This window comes from Beta vulgaris, chromosome 9 (assembly GCF_026745355.1).
Source record: "Beta vulgaris subsp. vulgaris cultivar EL10 chromosome 9, EL10.2, whole genome shotgun sequence".
NCBI lineage: Eukaryota > Viridiplantae > Streptophyta > Magnoliopsida > Caryophyllales > Amaranthaceae > Beta > Beta vulgaris.
This window is the reverse complement of record NC_079210.1, coordinates 20,382,899-20,389,484: the sequence shown is the minus strand read 5'-3', so window position 1 is coordinate 20,389,484 and position 6,586 is coordinate 20,382,899. Positions and strand designations below refer to the sequence as shown.

Sequence of the window (6,586 nt, the reverse complement as noted above, 5' to 3'; positions counted from 1 at the left end):
ATGAGTTATTTCATTAATTAGTTGTTAAATAGTCACCTTAATTAAAAAGTTATTAACATTAAGAAATAATGACCTTTAAGAGACCTTTACAGTTATAATGAACGTTATGACCTTAATAAGCGTAACTAATATTTAGGCTTAAAAGCTAAATAACGAAACGTTCTTAATAAAATTATTCTTGAATAGATTAAAGAAGATAAAGGATATTACAAGCCTCCCCCGGCTATCATGGTTGTAAGCAGGAATTCAGGTAACGTCTACTGCTAACACCGCATTCCCCTTCAAGTATGTTTTATGATCATGATTAATATTATTTGTTTATATATGGATTGCGGGAAATGAAATGTTTTATGATGGTTATGATGATATGATGCTATGAAATGCTAATGATGTTATGATGAAATGAAAGAATATAATTATTCACGATGATGATGATATGCTTAAAAGAAATGAAACATGATAAATTCAAGTGAAAGACGGTTCTTGGCAAGTATTCTGTTATCCCGGGTCGTGCACGTACCTTCCGGCCGGTTAACCACCTTCCGTTTAGTGAGGGCTATTGTCTTCGGGTGGTACCTCGCATTGTGGGCAAATAACGTCACCTTCCGTTTAGTGAGGGCTTTTGTCCTCGGGTGGCTGCCTTCCGTTTACGATGTTGCTATGTCTGGGGAGACGTCCCTTCCGTTGTACTAGCCAAGTTACCAAAGTAAAAGATATATGATGATGAGCATGATAAAGAAGATAATATAACATGATTAACCTTTAACCTTTACTAATTTGTTTGGGCCTAGGACCTTGGACTTAGAAGTAAGCTTAAGTTTTAATCTGAATTTTTATTATATTGTTGTTGGGCTAAAAAGATAGTTTAAACTTGTTGTATGGACTTGTCATGTTATATTCATGAACTGAAATAGTTTGTTTAAATTAAACCACTTAACTTATTTCCTAAAACTATGTTTGGGCTATAATTCCTAATGACTAAGTTGCTTGAGTTAACTAAAACTAATTAAAACTAATTCATTAAGCTTGTTGTTTATAATTGAGTTTAAGTTATGAGTACTTTTTTTTTTGAAAGAAAGAAAAGGGATTTCATTAATATTTCGCCAAACGGCACTTACAAGTCATTTCTGAAAAACATAAAATTCTAATAGAAATACATATCACCCTAGAAATGTAAACATCGCAGATTTGACTTAATTTTGCCTTAATAAAAATCTTCATCTGAAGCAATGCAATCTGTGAGTTCGCTCTGGTTCGGCATACCGATCTGCAGATGCGGAAATTTTGGGATGAACGTACTCCAATAGTCTTCCATAATTTTACAGAAGTTGTGAAACCCTAATTCTTCATGTTGAATCTCGAACTTCAACCAATGAGAATAATTTCTCATACCTAAAAACAAAAGAACCATACTCACAACTCCCATAGAGGAGAAGGAGATTTCCTAAACAGAAACTAAAAACCCCATAAAAGGGTTTGAGAAAATCTCATAAAGAGATACTAATTTATTGAACAAAACAAGAAAATGAACTAAAAACTGAAAATAAAAGGGAAAAAGGGGCTTACCATGGATGAAAACATCCATGGCAGCCCCCTAATTGATGAAGAAGGGGTAAGGGAGGCTAGGGTTTTAGAGAGAGAAAAGGAGAGGGGAGGCTATAGGTTTTTTTTTCACCCAACGAGAAACCGCATATGAAATATACTAAGTTATGAGTACTTCACTAATCCTTAAGTTCACTTATAGTCACTAGTTACTTGACTATTTGTTTTTAAATGATTAAATAATATTATAATAATATTAATGGATCTATTATAACTTTAAACTTAATTAATTTATTAATGGACGACTAATTAGTTATTAACTATGAACTATAATAATGATATGTTTTCGAGAGGTTATATAATATGGAGTAATATAACTTTAATGTTTCGATAATTCTAAAAGTGTAACTGAACGTGTTATTTCACCTAGTTAGTGGTTAAAGATTCACCTAAATTAAAAAGTTATTAACGATTAAGAAATAATGACATTTAAGGAGACCTTTACGACGTTATAATGACCGCTATGACCTTAATAAGCGCTACCTAATATTTAGGCTTAAAAGCTAAATAACGAAACGTTCATTAATAAAACAATTTTTGAATAGATTAAGGAAGGTAAAGGATCAATAGTACAAAGTTGGCCTAAGGTAACATGTATGAGGTAACACTTTTCAAAATTTAAGTTTGTCGAATATATATGTAACACCTTGGTAACACTTAATCAATTCGTAACACTTATGTAACACATTTTCAATAAGTAACATTTTGAAGTAACACTTTTTTAATTGAGTAACATTTTGATGTAACACTTTTAAATAGGTAACACCTTTAGGTAACACATACATATTGGTTACATTTAACAGTAACACTTTTTTTCTTTAAGTAATACTTTAAGATAAGTAATTTTTTAGAGTATAATTTAAGTGTAATTTTTAATATAATATTATGATTTCTTATATACTTTGTATTATTTCTTTTAGAAGCAATATTTTCAACAAATTAAACTAATCTTCCATCTTGTCAAAAAATAAAAATAAATATAACAAAAAAAACATAAACAAAAAATCAAAGTCAACTTTAATTAATTAATACTAATGATATCATCGATCCCGAAAATGTTTGGCGCTTAATCAACCGCCAAAGAGACTAAAGTTCTTGATTTTATTTTGCTGCTTAGGTTGTTTCAGTTCAACATACACTGATGCACGCACCTAGACTCGCTCACCACCACCACACCTGAATTCGCTCACTACCACGCCTGAATTCGCTCACCACCAGTCACCAGCGTCGTTCAATCTTGTCATTTCAGAGAATTTAATCGGTTAGTCTTGATTCTAATTGTCCAAAAATACTAGTTCTCTTTGATAATTGATCATGTTCAGTTTATAATTCTGTTAATCGTTTCTCAATTTATTTGATGATTCATTGATTTCCTCTCTCCTTAATTCGTTCCAGTCAGGTTCGATAATATCAGGAACTCACCTCACTCCTTAATTCGCTCAACACCACTCACCGTTTAGAGAATTTAAGTGGTTAGTTTTTATTTTAATTGTTCGAAAATATCAGTTTCTTTGATAATTGATCATGTTCAATTCAGAATTTTGGTAATGGGTTCTCAATTTGTTTGATTTGATTCATTAAAAAATATATCGAATGTAGTGTGAAGATGGTGAATTTATTTGATTCATTGATTTATTTGATGGACGGATGTTTTCACCCTAATAACACGCCTTGACTTTGAGGACACACATGTTGGTTGTCAGCATAAGTTTTTCCCTATTGTCAGGATGTATGTGAATAGCCTATTGGAAACATTACATAATTTTGAAAATGAAACGGCATTTAGACTCCACCTAAGATATTTGTGAATAACATATTCGAAGCATTACATAGGTTTGAAATGTACACACATATTGACTTCAACTTCGGTTAGTAGCTTTGTGTTTGCGGTGTTTCCCCCAGTTGGAACCTATGTATCTTGATGCCTGAATGAGTTTTAAACCTGCATTCCTGAAAAATGAAATTCCATACTCTGCTTAAGAAGTACATCTTCTGTACTAATGCATTGCATCTGTCTGTTTTGCTGTGTTAAAATCTGATTCCTATTGTTTAGATCATACCTGTCAAGTTCTATCATTTCATAAGCTTCATCTAGGTTCTGCTTTAATAGTCTCTTTTGTTGTCTTCATGTCTCAGGCATTTGTTCCACAAAGACTCTTATACATCAAATGAATTATCACATTCATTAGCATCAACTTGAACATCATTAGTTTACAGATTATGACAATAACATTAATTTTTACTGAATATCAATAAGAACAACATGTTGAGCTCATAATACTACATCAGATTGCTTGTTCAAATTACACTAGCACAATGTCAAACATCAGCATATGAAGTAGTTTCTGTGTTACATGGGCCTCAAATGACCCTTTTCATGTCTCTCAATTTAGCCTTATATTTGATCTGATTTCGTCGTTGAACTTGGAATACAAACAGATAGTTAGAGCTCTTGAAGGGAATATGTCCCTTACTGATTTAAATGAAGGCATAACACCTAGACGTAGTTTGCTCCAAAGATATGATACTGCTTCAGAACATAGTGGCAGTCAATACAAGAGAGGTTCAAAAGGATATAATACTAATTTAGAAATATTGTGTCAAACCACCATGTCTAGAATTGAACTCTTTAAGTAGGGGAATACAGTATCCGATACTAAGGAAGAGTTTCATCTTTTAGCTAATCTAATATTGTCTCATCAATTTCTCTAGGCTATATAGAATTAAGACATAGGATACCCTCTAATGCAAATGTGTTTACTTCTCTGCTTCAATCATCACTTTCTCAGTGGATAATTAAGGTAAATTACTTTTCCAATTTCTGCTAATATTTTGGTGAAATTCTTGGAAAAGAATCAAATATATGCTTTTTTTTGGCTTATAATTACCTCAGGGAAAGAAAGGAGTTTGGCTTAAATTACCATCTGAATATTCAGAATTTGTACCAATAGCAGTATAGGTGAGTTTTACTACCTCCCTTTGTATTAATTATTATTGCATTTTAAGCCTATGTTAGCTAGTTTTGACAGTTTTTTAAGGTAATATTCACACTCTTTTCACTTTGAAATAATAGGTCACATTTGATTGAGATAAATGTAGCAATATGAATCTCACAGTATAACACAATCCACATTTTGACAAACTAATGGTCATTTTTAACAAGCCTAAACCATCAACGTGAAAAATGACCATTATGTTGGAATAGAGGTAGTTATAACTACTTATGGATGATGTAGCAGTTGTTTTCTTATAATTTGTTTATGTAAATTGAAAAGTCATGTTTCATATTTATATATATAAATTTTGAGAACGTTTTCCGCTGTTTCTATGCTCCATGCCCTGGTGATTGGTGTTGGCTTGTATTTCGTTGTAATTAACATCTCCAACCCCAAGGTTAATTTATGACTTTTTACGTCTAGAATGTATGAATTTGACTTTTATATGCTAGTAATGTTCCTGCTGTAAAAACTGTTCAATGAAGCTGCAGTTTCAGTTGAATGTCCATTAATGCTTCTTTTAGTACTAATACTATTTGACTTAGCTGTATCAGAAGTAGATAAAAATGGACCCAATTATTATTTACATCTTTTTCAGAGTTAATAAAGTGGACTTGGATGACTGGATTCATGATCAATTGGTTGTCAAGCTATGTGTTAATGCCTGCCTAATTGATTCATATTGGTGAATGCACTGGAAAAGGCAGCATTAGATGATACAGTTGGAGAAGTAATGAAGATGCTCAAGGAACAACTCCCTCCTAAAACTTTTGCTAATTTGACTCGATCACACGGCGACGTGTCATCCGATTTAGAAATCACGGAGCATCCTTCTAAAGATACGAATGAACTAGAGCTTCAACAGGTATTTTTTTTTTATTATTATAGCCCATATATATATTTGAGATGATGTTATATATTAGATACAATGTACATGGAGTACATTAGATGCTCAGTTCATTAGGCATTATTGTATCAATGTATACTAAAACAAAGAAAAAGATTAACCCGGATACCCTATGACCCGACCCAAAAAAACATTGCTAAGTAATTTTCTCCAGCAATTACTACTTTGGTTTGGTGCTCTTGGTTCTTGAATTTTTTTTTTCAAACTATAAGAACCTATCTTTTACCATATTATCAAGTTTGCTTTTACCATATTATCAAGTATATCACTCGTTCTAATTTTTTTTTGACAGACTAGATTTGTTATCATATAAGACTTTGAAGTTTTTTTTTTCCTTACTGCAGGATGGTGGAAATAATGGCGGATTAGAGTAGCAAGCATGCATGATACTTTGAGAAGCATGCGTACATGGATAATGGAATTGAAGAATAATGAAAAGAATGACATTAAGATTGATTTAGGTTTATTTAAGGATATATATATATATATATATATATATATATATATATATATATATATATATATATATATATATATATATATATATATATATATATATATATATATATATATATATATATATATATATATATTATGATTTTATGATTTAATTTTCAGATTAACTATTTATAGTGTGGATGCAATAGTATGTTTTCGATTGAGTATACTCTTGGGCTCATTTTTTACAATGGTCGTTGAGTATTTCTACTCATTTATATCAATAATATCATTTTATTTCCTCTTCAATTATTACGTTTATAAGTTTTACTATTATTATCATTGTATATATGCCGATAAATTAAAGAATGTTACTATAAGATATGTGAAATAGAAGTGTTACACTATAAAACTAGCTGATAAGAAGTGTTGCCAAATATCGAATAGAGTATTACATATGTTGATTTAAAATGATACATAATATTTAACAAAGTGTTACTATAAGTCAAGAGATGACATAGAAAATGCTACTATAGACGAAAAAGTGTTACATAAAACATTATTAGTAACACTGTAAAAATGCTACATTAGATTAAAAAAAGTGTTACGTTAGAGAATTTTGAGTAACACTTGAGAAAGTTAA

The 6,586-nt window shown here is 30.8% G+C and overlaps 1 long non-coding RNA gene across 5 annotated transcripts; it reads left to right on the top strand.

Moving 5' to 3' along the window:
• The first annotated feature begins 2,397 nt into the window (after nucleotides 1-2,397).
• On the top strand, nucleotides 2,398-5,998 carry LOC104903319 (uncharacterized). 5 transcript variants are annotated; one of them, XR_008967653.1, is made up of 6 exons: nucleotides 2,400-2,863; nucleotides 2,998-3,074; nucleotides 4,315-4,403; nucleotides 4,496-4,561; nucleotides 5,197-5,463; nucleotides 5,850-5,998. It is a non-coding gene; the product is annotated as an uncharacterized LOC104903319 (long non-coding RNA). The 5 variants fall into 5 exon arrangements; XR_008967652.1 differs by having other exon boundaries at nucleotides 2,398-2,863; nucleotides 4,315-4,561; XR_007269887.2 differs by lacking the exon at nucleotides 4,315-4,403 and having other exon boundaries at nucleotides 2,406-2,863; nucleotides 5,302-5,463.
• The last annotated feature ends 588 nt before the right edge of the window (nucleotides 5,999-6,586 follow it).